The 13,040-nt window shown below is 39.9% G+C and overlaps 1 protein-coding gene across 1 annotated transcript in view; it reads right to left on the reverse strand.

Annotated features, from left to right (window-relative positions):
* HNF4G (hepatocyte nuclear factor 4 gamma) overlaps positions 1-13,040 on the reverse strand; it is a 76,789-nt gene that overhangs the window by 44,940 nt on the left and 18,809 nt on the right. The window lies entirely within an intron of this gene.

The following is a 13,040-nucleotide window of genomic DNA, read 5'->3' on the forward strand; positions in this document are numbered from 1 at the left end:
TGCTTCTGGTGTAAATTAATATTCAGCATGAGCAAGGGCATCACAACTTGGCCCTATGTGGAGAAAACATTTTGAAGCAGTCGTACTGTGTATTTATCTGCATTTTTTTAACAGAGACAAAGGACACACAGATTACTTCTAAATTTCTGAATAATCAATCCTCTTTTACATACTAAAACAACCATCATACTTTCTACTAATAACCAAATCAGAATAAGTCAGTTTGGGGCTTCCCTAGTAATAACAATCCTCTAGGTTCAACTAATACAATATCCTTCCTTAAGTATTTAAAAACTTCTTATTTCACTAGAAATCTTATGCATCATTCATCATTCTCTCCCCCTGGGAAGTCAATGACACCAGAGAAAATCACAGCTGGATGTCAGGGACAAAAATAACTCCTGTTACTTAGGTAGAACAGGACTTCAGTCAGGAACAGATATTTTTATGTCTGAATTGTAGGGCCGCTGAGAAACTATATTCTTTATTGATCTGCTAAATTTTACTGCATGCGAAGTAGAAAGCAGTAAAATTATCAGCCCCATCAGTGCTCTCTGTCCTCAGAAGTAAAGCTACTACACCAACGTCCCAGATTGATTTGAGCAATATCAGAGATGAGAGGGGTTTTATTTAAGAGTTAAGATATAAAGTTAATTCTTTGCTGCATATTTTCATACACAGAGCATGTACCGTCTGGGTAATTGTGGGGGGAAATGCAGTAGTTGTAATAACACAGTCTCTCCCACTGGAGCCACTATAAAGTCGCATAAAAATCATCAGCTGTACCAAAACGAAGATAAAACCCAGAAATGGACTTGCTCTTTAAGTCCCTCTGGGCCTCCTTCCTGCACCCCCTCTTATCAATGCAAGGTAAATTAGTCTCTCCATCATCCATGGTTAGGAGAAGTCAGAATCTCTGTGGGAAGCATGCACTTTTTACATGCCTATTTGGTTTGTACATTTTGAGAACTCTCTTACACACCTAATCCTATAGCCATTAGTAGGGCAATAAAAGGACATAAAATGAATGAACAGCAATAAAGTGATCATATCTCAGCATGTTTATTTAGTTGTGGTTCTTAATGACAGAGACCTTCGTACCTGGTGATACCTGGAGCTCAGCATCACTGCTAATAATTCTCCCCTGCCTCAGATTCCAATATTTTTGCTAGGACTTCCAATGTCATTAGAAGCCCAATACTTCAAACCCTTACTCACGCAAATCAGATGACTCACATATAGGAAGATATTATATTAATGATAGATTCTGGAATAATATCACAGTGAACACAACAAACAGTACCTACTATTTTTGTTTAAAACTTGAAATTCAACTGTCCTTAAAATACCTTGAGAAGGGAAAAACAAATTGTTCATCTGATTCATAACTGTGATGTGAAGTATTCCACTTACCAGTAAGAGACCAGAAAAAGAGAGAGAGAGAGAGGGAGAAAGAGAGAGAGTTACATAGCTCTATATGGAAAATCCATATTGCCTGAACTTGTGTGAGGAAGGGCTTGCAAGTTCGGGCAGTACGGATTTTCTGAAGAGCTATGTCTCTCTCTCTTTTTTTTTTTTCTTCTGGTCTTTTACTGGTAAGTGGAGTACTTCAAACCACAAGGTGTAGTTCTGAATCAGATGAACAATTTGTTTTTCCCTTCTCAAAATATTTTAAGGAAAGTCGAATTCAAGTTTTAAACAAAAATAGTCGGTACTGTTATGTTCACTGCGATGTTGTCCCAAAAGCTATCATTAACATAAAATCCATTGCTCTCTGATTTAAAGGGCCACATTTACCTATTAACTATTTAGGTTCAATTTTGCTACCTTCATTTCACTGTTTATAATATCCACCAAGACACTTTAAATTAAAGTTCTTTTCTTCCCAATTCTTTCTTAACAATTTGTCAGACATTGATATCCTAGATTAATACATTTTAAAACCAGAAGGGACCATTATGATAATCTAGTCTGACCTCCTGTGTAAAATAGGCCATATAATTTTACCCAGTAATTCCTCTGTTGAGACCATTACTTGTGGTGGTACTACAGGATATCTTTTAGAAAGATCTCCAGTCTTGATTTAAAGACAAGTGACAGAGAATCTACCAAAAATCTATATCCCTTGGTGAGCTGCTCCAATAGTTATTACCCTCACAACTTAAAACTTGCACCTTATTCCAGTTTGAATACTTCTAGCTTCAGTTTTTGGCCTTCATCTCTTTTCCCATATCAGTTAAAATTAACTTAGTTCATCTTTGTCTGGAATCTGTCTTTCTTCACCAATATTACTCATGATATAATATTCCTGCAAAATCATTTCACTTCAACCTCATTCCACCTTCCCTTAATGATCCCTTCTTTCCTTTCCTATCTCCTTCTCCCTTTCTTTCCTGCCCTATCCCCTCTTCTTCCTTTTGTCTTTCTATTTACACTTTACAAAACCCCATTAAAAATAATCACGGAGCTAACATGAAATTCAAACCATCACTCGTTCACTCTACTTGTATGTTATATCCCTTTTGTCGATCTTGTCTCTTTAGAGGTTGTAAGCTCTTTGGAGCAGAGAACGTGTTAGAATATGTTTGTACAGCACCAAGCACAGTTGGGGCCTCTAGGTACCACTGTAATAATACAAAGTAGTAGCAACAACAACACATATAACAATATTTGGGAATTAGGTAGAATTCAGGCCTTCTCTTGCATGTGTTTCTGAAAAGGAGTGACCAGGCACAGAACTTTTGTACCACTTTTCCCACACCTCCTCACACAATGGAATTTACCCTCCACAGGTTCTCTGTGGCCAAACCTTCCAAGGATATGTTCCAAAGTAGGTTCTGTGGTCAAGAGGTATGGTCCACATTTTTTAGCACACACATATGCTAGCTTCTTTATGCAATCTCCGCTGCTGAGAGTACCCAGGCTTCTAGCATGACTATATTTCCCTGAGATCTGTGCCTCGGCTGTATGTACACTCCCAAGATGGCCAGAAGCTGCTCTTTCTAACATACTTCAGCAGCTTTAATTGTCAATATTTATATAAAACCTGTTATCATACACACAAACCTTTTCAAAGTCCCATAGATAGGCCAGAGGATCTGGATAAAGCCTGGAGAGGATGCTTGTGGATATGCAGATGTTTTAAGAGCCTGCTTCTGCTGCCCTTACTCGTGCTGAATAGCATGTTACTCTGTAGTGGTGGGAGTCTGCTATAGACCACCGGACCAGGGGGATGAGGTGGATGAGGCTTTCTTCCGGCAACTCGCGGAAGCTACTAGATCGCACGCCCTGGTTCTCATGGGTGACTTTAATTTTCCTGATATCTGCTGGGAGAGCAATACAGCGGTGCATAGACAATCCAGGAAGTTTTTGGAAAGCGTAGGGGACAATTTCCTGGTGCAAGTGCTAGAGGAGCCAACTGGGAGGGAGCTTTTCTTGACCTGCTGCTCACAAACCAGGAAGAATTAGTAGGGGAAGCAAAAGTGGATGGGAATCTGGGAGGCAGTGACCATGAGTTGGTTGAGTTCAGGATCCTGACACAGGGAAGAAAGGTAAGCAGCAGGATACGGACCCTGGACTTCAGGAAAGCAGACTTCGACTCCCTCAGGGAACAGATGGGTAGGGTCCCCTGGGGGACTAACATGAAGGGGAAAGGAGTCCAGGAGAGCTGGCTGTATTTCAAGGAATCCCTGTTGAGGTTACAGGGACAAACCATCCTGATGTGTCGAAAGAATAGTAAATATGGCAGGCGACCAGCTTGGCTTAATGGTGAAATCCAAGCGGATCTTAAACATAAAAAAGAAGCTTACAAGAAGTGGAAGGTTGGACATATGACCAGGGAAGAGTATAAAAATATTGCTCGGGCATGTAGGAATGAAATCAGGAGGGCAAAATCGCACCTGGAGCTGCAGCTAGCGAGAGATGTCAAGAGTAACAAGAAGGGTTTCTTCAGGTATGCTGGCAACAAGAAGAAAGCCAAGGAAAGTGTGGGCCCCTTACTGAATGAGGGAGGCAACCTAGTGACAGAGGATGTGGAAAAAGCTAATGTACTCAATGCTTTTTTTGCCTCTGTCTTCACTAACAAGGTCAGCTCCCAGACTGCTGCGCTGGGCATCACAATATGGGGAATAGATGGCCAGCCCTCTGTGGAGAAAGAGGTGGTTAGGGACTATTTAGAAAAGCTGGACGTGCACAAGTCCATGGGGCCGGACGAGTTGCATCCGAGAGTGCTAAAGGAACTGGCGGCTGTGATTGCAGAACCATTGGCCATTGTCTTTGAAAACTCGTGGCGAACGGGGGAAGTCCCGGATGACTGCAAAAAAGGCTAATGTAGTGCCAATCTTTAAAAAAGGGAAGAAGGAGGATCCTGGGAACTACAGGCCAGTCAGCCTCACTTCAGTCCCCGGAAAAATCATGGAGCAGGTCCTCAAAGAATCAATTCTGAAGCACTTAGAGGAGAGGAAAGTGATCAGGAACAGTCAGCATGGATTCACCAAGGGAAGGTCATGCCTGACTAATCTAATCGCCTTCTGTGATGAGATTACTGGTTCTGTGGATGAAGGGAAAGCAGTGGATCTATTGTTTCTTGACTTTAGCAAAGCTTTTGACACGGTCTCCCACAGTATTCTTGTCAGCAAGTTAAAGAAGTACAGGCTGGATGAATGCACTATAAGGTGGGTAGAAAGTTGGCTAGATTGTCGGGCTCAACGGGTAGTGATCAATGGCTCCATGTCTAGTTGGCAGCCGGTGTCAAGTGGAGTGCCCCAGGGGTCGATCCTGGGGCCGGTTTTGTTCAATATCTTCATAAATGATCTGGAGGATGGTGTGGATTGCACTCTCAGCAAATTTGCGGATGATACTAAACTGGGAGGAGTGGGAGATACGCTGGAGGGCAGGGATAGGATACAGAGGGACCTAGACAAATTGGAGGATTGGGCCAAAAGAAATCTGATGAGGTTCAATAAGGATAAGTGCAGGGTCCTGCACTTAGGATGGAAGAACCCAATGCACAGCTACAGACTAGGGACCGAATGGCTAGGCAGCAGTTCTGCGGAAAAGGACCTAGGGTGACAATGGACGAGAAGCTGGATATGAGTCAGCAGTGTGCCCTTGTTGCCAAGAAGGCCAATGGCATTTTGGGATGTATAAGGAGGGGCATAGCGAGCAGATTGAGGGACGTGATCGTCCCCCTCTATTCGACATTGGTGAGGCCTCATCTGGAGTACTGTGTCCAGTTTTGGGCCCCACACTACAAGAAGGATGTGGATAAATTGGAGAGAGTCCAGCGAAGGGCAACAAAAATGATTAGGGGTCTGGAACACATGACTTATGAGGAGAGGCTGAGGGAACTGGGATTGTTTAGTCTGCAGAAGAGAAGAATGAGGGGGGATTTGATAGCTACTTTCAACTACCTGAGACGTGGTTCCAGAGAGGATGGTTCTAGACTATTCTCAGTGGTAGAAGAGGACAGGACAAGGAGTAATGGTCTCAAGTTGTAGTGGGGGAGGTTTAGGTTGGATATTAGGAAAAACTTTTTCACTAGGAGGGTGGTGAAACACTGGAATACGTTGCCTAGGGAGGTGGTGGAATCTCCTTCCTTAGAAGTTTTTAAGGTGAGGCTTCACAAAGCCCTGGCTGGGATGATTTAATTGGAGATTGGTCCTGCTTTTGAGCAGGGGGTTGGACTAGATGACCTCCTGAGGTCCCTTCCAACCCTGATATTCTATGATTCTATGATTCTGTCAATATATACTACTCTTATTCTTGAATGGATCTTGACCAGTTCTAGAGCTGGGCAAATACTAAACTAAAAAGAAATGTTGAATATGTTACTCAATATATAAGAGTTTCAAAGAAATCAAATAATATATTCACTACACACAATTCACCCAGACCTGGATTGTTTTAAAGTTAGATGGTTTCTTGATTGGAACCAACTTTCAGGCTTATAATTTCATACTATCCCTGTGCTAGAAGAGACTAAATCTTCTGAATCATCTAAATCCATCCTGGAGCACGTGACAAGATTTTATTTAATCGTTCCCAAAGCATTCCTGATAAATGTTTATTCTAAAGGTGCTTGAATATTTCTTCTGATACACTGGCTTTGGAGTTTACCATTGTTAACCTTCTTCTGATTTTTAACTTACATTTTTCCCCACTATATTTTAAATAAATTATTACTGGTTCTTCCCTTATTGATTAATAAGCATAATTAAACCCAGTTCTCATCATAACAACCTTTCACATCTCTCTTCCTTTTTTTCTGGAGTAAATTTGTCCTGTTCCCTTATCATTTCCTGAAAGGTCATTCTTAGGACCTTCCAAGGGTTTTTTGTTCCTTTTCTGAGAACTCTCTAAACATGCCTGTCTCTTTCAAAATGTGGCAATCTGTACTGAGTGCAGTAAACCAACTGGTACCTAACGAGTATTCAGAACAGATTAATTATCTTACTTGGTGAACATGTATTTATCCTTTTAATAGGTAAGCAATGACACACTACAGGCTGAGCATTAATCAGCAAATATACTTACACCTTGGGAAATCATGTGGTTCCGTTATACAGCCAACGTGTTGCAAAGCTGGTCAAAAAATATTTTGCAAAAAATCAAGTAAATTTTTCATCCAAATATTCAACTTTTCAAAGTTTTCCAACTAGCCCTACCCTGGAGTATGTTATTGTGCATATAACATGGTTTGTTGAAATAATAATTAATACTAAATAAATAATCATAATAAACCTACCCCCACTTCTCCCTGTGAGCTGAATATGTCATTCATGCAGAGCCCAGAGTAAAGTGTTATGCATAATTTGGCACACCACCCAAGGAGGCACTGTGCTTCAAAGGAGGAGAGAATGAAAGATGGAATATGAGAATTGAAGGGGCACCGTGTGATTGGTTTTTATTTTACCGAAACGCAGTTTTCAAAGGTTTGGGAAACACTGGGCTGGTCAAAATCAATGTTCTTTTTGTCAATATTCCTTGTGTAGACACAGTTGACTTACTCTCTAACTTGCACTCTTTTGTAGTAAAAATAACAATCAAGCAGGTGTTCGATCCAAAATATGGATCTAGTTTTCTTTCATAAAGAAAGAAATCTGTGACAATAGGCCAGATTCTGTGCTATGTCTTTCAGGAGATACAGACACAATGTGCCACATAGGCTGAAGTGGGATCATGTGTGTAATTCTGTCATCTTTGTCCCTCTCTAATTCTAGACTGCTCAGAAGAATCAGGTTAAAGTGGCTAAGGAGCAATCAGGAGAACCAGGACAAAGTGTATGGATAATGGAGTTGAAACATTTGATCAAAACCTAATTAAAAGCAGTCTTAAACTTAAATATAGTATTCATAACGTTAATAATGTGAATGAAATTTGACTGGCAACAAAAAAATGAAATGATTTTGTTTTGCAGCTCACTACCATAAAGGAATTCTTTTTAAAAAGACAGTGTGCATACATACAGTAGCTTTATGTTTGCCTACATATTTGCCCTATTAAAACCATTCACAGTTAAAATGAAATGCTGGCAACATATACCGCAGCTAATCTTAACAGCAAATATTGGCACTGGATTCTTGGGTAGGCAGATTTATTCACATAAATACTATGTAATTTTGTGAATAATAATTTGAAGTTATGTATTTACATGTGCTGCAATTTACATGGATGTTAAAACAATAGTACTGAAGTATATATAAGAATGAGTGCTTAAAAGTTTATAGTAGGACTATTTATTTTTAACAATCTATGTGGTTGTACAATTTGGATTTGTGAATATTTTATGAAGGAATCATACTGTAAATTTTTTGCATAATGCTTTTTTAAAAGAACACAGTTTTTATCAGCATAAATGGAAAAGAGTGATATCCAGAATGTTATATAAAGTTAATATATGTACTTCTGGGCTTTCTATTCATACAAGTCTGCAGGTAAGCAGGGAAGTTCTCTAGTGTTCTGTGAATTTTTAAAACACTAATTTCATTGGTCAGCAAAGTATTATTGCCATGAATATAGGGAACTATGCCTAGATTGAAGAAAGAAATAACTGGCAATAATTTTATGTTCTGAGTTATTTCAGTCAAGATAGAAATAGACCATAAACTGTTGGAAGCCACCGTGCAAAGCACTGACTAGTCTTTAGAAAATTAATATGAAATGGAAAGAGTACTCTTTATGTCTGAAATGCAGGCCTGGTAAGGAGCATGTTATACAGGACATTCTCTCACTACAGCCATAGATACTGAAATATGAAATATAATAAAAAATAAAAATAGTGAAATTTGACATAAATTTGACTCAAGTTCTACCCAAAATTTGAGAAGAAATGTCTATGAACTGGAAGTCACTAACACATTTGTAAAAGCTGGTGTGGACAATCCTTACGGCTCAGTCTAGGATAAAGAATAAATATCTGCATCCTGGAACAAACATTTGGGAAGCCTCCACCCTAGTCTTTACAACATTACTCAATTAACTGGATGTAAAAATATCTAATGTAGATATACCCTATGGAAAGAGCCAGTCATCTTTTTCTGGACAAGCGTGGATGTTTCCTTCAAGGATAATGTATCCAGTTAATAAATTTACAATAAATATAGGAAAGGGAATTCAAAAGATTTACTGTTGGTCCAAGGCTGGTTCAGACCTATTTGAATTAAACAGGAAAGATTTTATTTTCTTACTGGGCTACAGCTCATATGTCTTTTAAACTGAGTTATTGTACAACATATCAAGTAGCAATGGAAATACCACATTGTAAAAGGCCATTTGTTCACCATGGAATTCCAGATGAGTTAACGATAGATAATGGCCCACAATTCATTTGTGACTTATTTTAGCAATTCTCTTTTATATAGAAATTCAAGCATACCACATCAAGCTCTTGCTATGCATGAACAAATGAGTTAATTGAAAAGAATCAGTACAAATAGAAAAGCACTTGATAAAAAAGGAACTAGCATGCTTAAGATAACTCTTATATAGCACTGATTATTGCAACATATCAGTTTTATTAGGCTCTCCACTTCACAGACGTACAGGCAGATGAACCAAAACCTTAGTGCTAAAATTTAACAAGCTTCTTGAACCAAAGACAATTAACCTTGAAGTAGTTACAAAAGAATTCTATATAATTATGATGTCAGCCATTTTAGCCAATGCCAAGGACTGAACCAGTGACCTCCAGAACTAAAAGCATAAGCAGAGACTGCTTGAGCTAGAGAGACAGTCTAGCTACTGCAGCAGACTTACATCCTCTATGGATTGGGCACAGAGGGATACACATAAACGTACAGACCAGTGGGTTATACCAGGAACTTAAAACAGAACTAGAGTGAGAAAACTGACCAAATACCCTCATAACATTTTTCCTGCTTGCACACGGAGTAGCTGGCAAAGTACTAAACAACAAGCGATATCCTCTTTACCGAGGCTGCATGTCACAACCTCCTAAGGGACAGTCTGACAGGGGGGTCAGGGAGAACACTGGCTCTCTGATTCTTGAATGCGGGCAGAATATTCCTGCAATGACAGAAGTAACACACACCCAACACTCATAATGGAGAGCATGAAGAGCAGCAACCTTGGCTCCTGGTGATGGATCCATCTCAGCAGCCAAACAAACCATGGCACAACAAACTTTGAAACAGAAAGTGGGTATGTGACCAAAAAGCCATTGTTACAGATGTCCAGTAAAATAAGCAGAAACAATCCTCTTATCTGGATGTTTGGGTCACAAACCTTGGTCTACTTCCTAGGTATCTCTCCTTCTGTGTTTTACTAATTGCCTGCATTTGTTTGTAGCTGCTATGTTGAGATGTGTAATTTTAGTTTGCTATTTTTGCATAGAAAGAAAGGCAATTGAAAGGACTTCAGTCTTGTGCTAAGAAAACTTGAAATTATTTCATACGTCACTAGCTTAAAAATTGCCTAACTTCACACTGAAGACATTTTTGTTCTCTGTGCAAACCAGTTAGATGTATGTGATGATAGCAAAACAGAAACTCTGCTGAAAATGACCTTTCTAGCTCTTTGCAAAAGCCATTAAATTTTAAATGTTTTTCTTTTCTTTTTTGTTGGCAGCAGCAGTGCAGGCTTCTCTTCACTACGCACCATCAATTGCATTAACTCACTTCCTGTAAGTGCAAGAGGATAAAATTAGGCTGTGAGCAAGGATGCCAGTTGTAAAGGTGGTTTCTCCACTAGGAACTAGATTGAGACAACAAATTAATTTCACATACTCCAAGAAGCAGCCATCAGATGGTAACAAATTTATGTGTGTCGATTATGCAAAAATTAGATAGGTGAGAAAACTAAACAGTAAAAAAGTAAATGCTTTAGATCAGTGGTTCCCAAACTTGTTCCGCCACTTGTGCAGGGAAAGCCCCTGGTGGGCCGGGCTGGTTTACTTGTCACGTCCGCAGGTTCAGCCAATCGCGGCTCCCAGTGGCTGCGGTTCGCTGCTCCAGGCCAATGGGAGCTGCTGGAAGCGGCGCGGGCTGAGGGACGTACTGGCCGCCACGGCCCTCCAGGGGCTTTCCCTGCACAAGCAGCGGAACAAGTTTGGGAACTTCTTTAGATTATGTTTTGATGTGTAAACAGGCTACCAGCTTTCTGGAGAGCATCTCAGTCTTATGACCTTTAGGCATCATCTTGTGTCTCCTGGATTGAATATCTGTGTTTTTCTGAGCAAAATATGTTTCAAGTTCTGTATTTTCTATGTAGGTCTCCAGTGGGTATTTTTCCTTTTTACTGTCAAAATACAGAAATTTTGAATTTCTTGTCTTTTTGTTTTCAAGCAAGAGTGCATAGCAGACCAACATTAGCACAAACTAAACATTTGTTTCAGCAACGTATAAGTCATAAAAATATGCAAGACAGAGAAGTGTTGGTTGGTTCTGAGAACTGGTAATGGAGTATGGGGATCACTTGTTTGATTTCAACCCATGTCAGTAGTGACTAAAGTTCGGTGGTGGACAAACTGCATCCCAACAGGGTATTCTACTGGCTGACTACAAGGCAGTTTGTTTACATTGACCAGCCGCAGGCACGGCTGCCCACAGCTCCCAGTGACACGGTTCACTATTCCTGGCCAATGGGAGATGTGGGAAACAGTGGCCAACACGTCCCTGCAGCCTGCGCCACTTCCCGCAGCTCTCATTAGCTGGGAACGGCGAACCGCGGCCACTAGGAGCTGCGGGCGGCCATGCCTGCGGCTGGTCAATATAAACAAATTGTCTCGCGGCCCGCCAGCGGATTACCCTGATGGGCCGCATATGGCCCATGGGCCACAGGTTGCCCACCACTGGGTTAGACAAACACCAGTTAGGAATAGTCGAGGTACACATGGTCCTGCCTCAGTATTGGAGGGACATACTAGAACGTCCCTTTCAGCCCAACAGTTCTATGATTCTAGACCCTTTGCTGAGCTGCAGCAATTTCATGGTTTTCAGGCTGGTTTCCTGTTAGAGGAGAAATTAATTACATGGAATCTGGGTATTTTCTTAGTATAATTTTATTTATTTATATATACACACAGCAGTCTTGGAACAGAGATGGTCCCTCTCAGCCCCAACAGCAAAGGCCAATTCTCAGGAACTGTCCCTAAAATTGACTTTATCTAGAGATATTAAGGCAGAGTTTCAACTACCTCGTTGTTTGCAACAGCTTCCCTTAATGTAATATGCATCACAAATCTAACAACAATACAGCATTTCTTCAAAGACTGAACACTGCTTGCACCCCAAGAAAAATAACTTGTAAGATGTTATGTAACAGTGCCATCTGGTGACTCCACACCAGAACAATATCACAGGTGGTTTCAATATTAAGGTAGGGTGCACAGGTAGATTTTGTGTCAGCGCTTGTAAGTGTCATAACAATCTTGAAGACTGAATTATAATTTTATTTTAAAAACTGGTATAGGGAAAGTGATTTATTTTGAGATTAAAACTATTTTATGTAATAAATTCATGCAGTATTTTTATATTCAAGATTGCATGAGGAAGAGACAGTAGCCTTGACTGGCTGAAGATTTATGAGTGCTATAGACAGCATAGCTACTTTTATGGCTGAGAATGTAATAGATCCTAAGCAAACACTGATAAGTCCTCTATTCTTCTGAGAAGTTTCCACCCACACAAGTATCCTGTCATTGGAAAGCCCCACTGTTCTGATAAGAATGAAGACAAGCTAACTGTGGAAAACAGTTTTGCTTCTAAAGTCAGTTGAAAAGAGAGAAACATTCATCATATTAAAGGCTCTTTGGGATAAAGCCTTTGTCTTCCTGTATTTTTGAATAATGGCCAGCATAGTGAGTGCCACCACAATACAAAAAAATACATTTTTAAGATAAAGTTGTAAAGAAAATTATCAAACCATAGAGTAAAATCCTGCTTTCAAAATGTTTATTCATATCTAATAAAACCAGTGCACTTTCATAAAGAAAACCTAAGTTTATAGTAAATTGTTATGGTCAATTGACCAGTTGCTAACAAAATACTGAGAAAATACTGGATGACCCAACCTAAACTATAGCAGTTTGTGTTTGACAGCACAACCTAATAACAGTAGAAAGACTCACAGAAATTATCAGGGCTGTTTGTGTCTCTGACGTTTGTACAGGATACCAATAACAAAGTGTTTCACTAGCCGCTTAATAAAAATACTGCCGTAATCAAGTTATAAATCTCCTATAATGATCACTACTTTCACTCATCCCGGAAGTTGATGCAGGTGAAAGTGTTCTAGGGAGAGACTTGGATGGATGCATGGTGGTTGTTGAAGTTATGGTGGAAATCTATGAGGGAGTTTAGGTCATCTGTTCAGAGGATGAAAATATCACCGATGTTTCAGATATATATAATCTATTGCTTAACTATATAACAGATAAATAAGTGTCCATTGTGGACTCAAAACAGTCATTTCCCGTCAGATACATAGTGGGCAGATATCAAAATCAGAAAAACAGATCATCGTGTGGTACCTGTCACAGCAAAGAGCAAGGATTCAGTAAGAAGTCACCAGAGATCCCGAAA

This window comes from Eretmochelys imbricata, chromosome 2 (assembly GCF_965152235.1).
Source record: "Eretmochelys imbricata isolate rEreImb1 chromosome 2, rEreImb1.hap1, whole genome shotgun sequence".
Taxonomy (NCBI): Eukaryota; Metazoa; Chordata; order Testudines; family Cheloniidae; genus Eretmochelys; species Eretmochelys imbricata.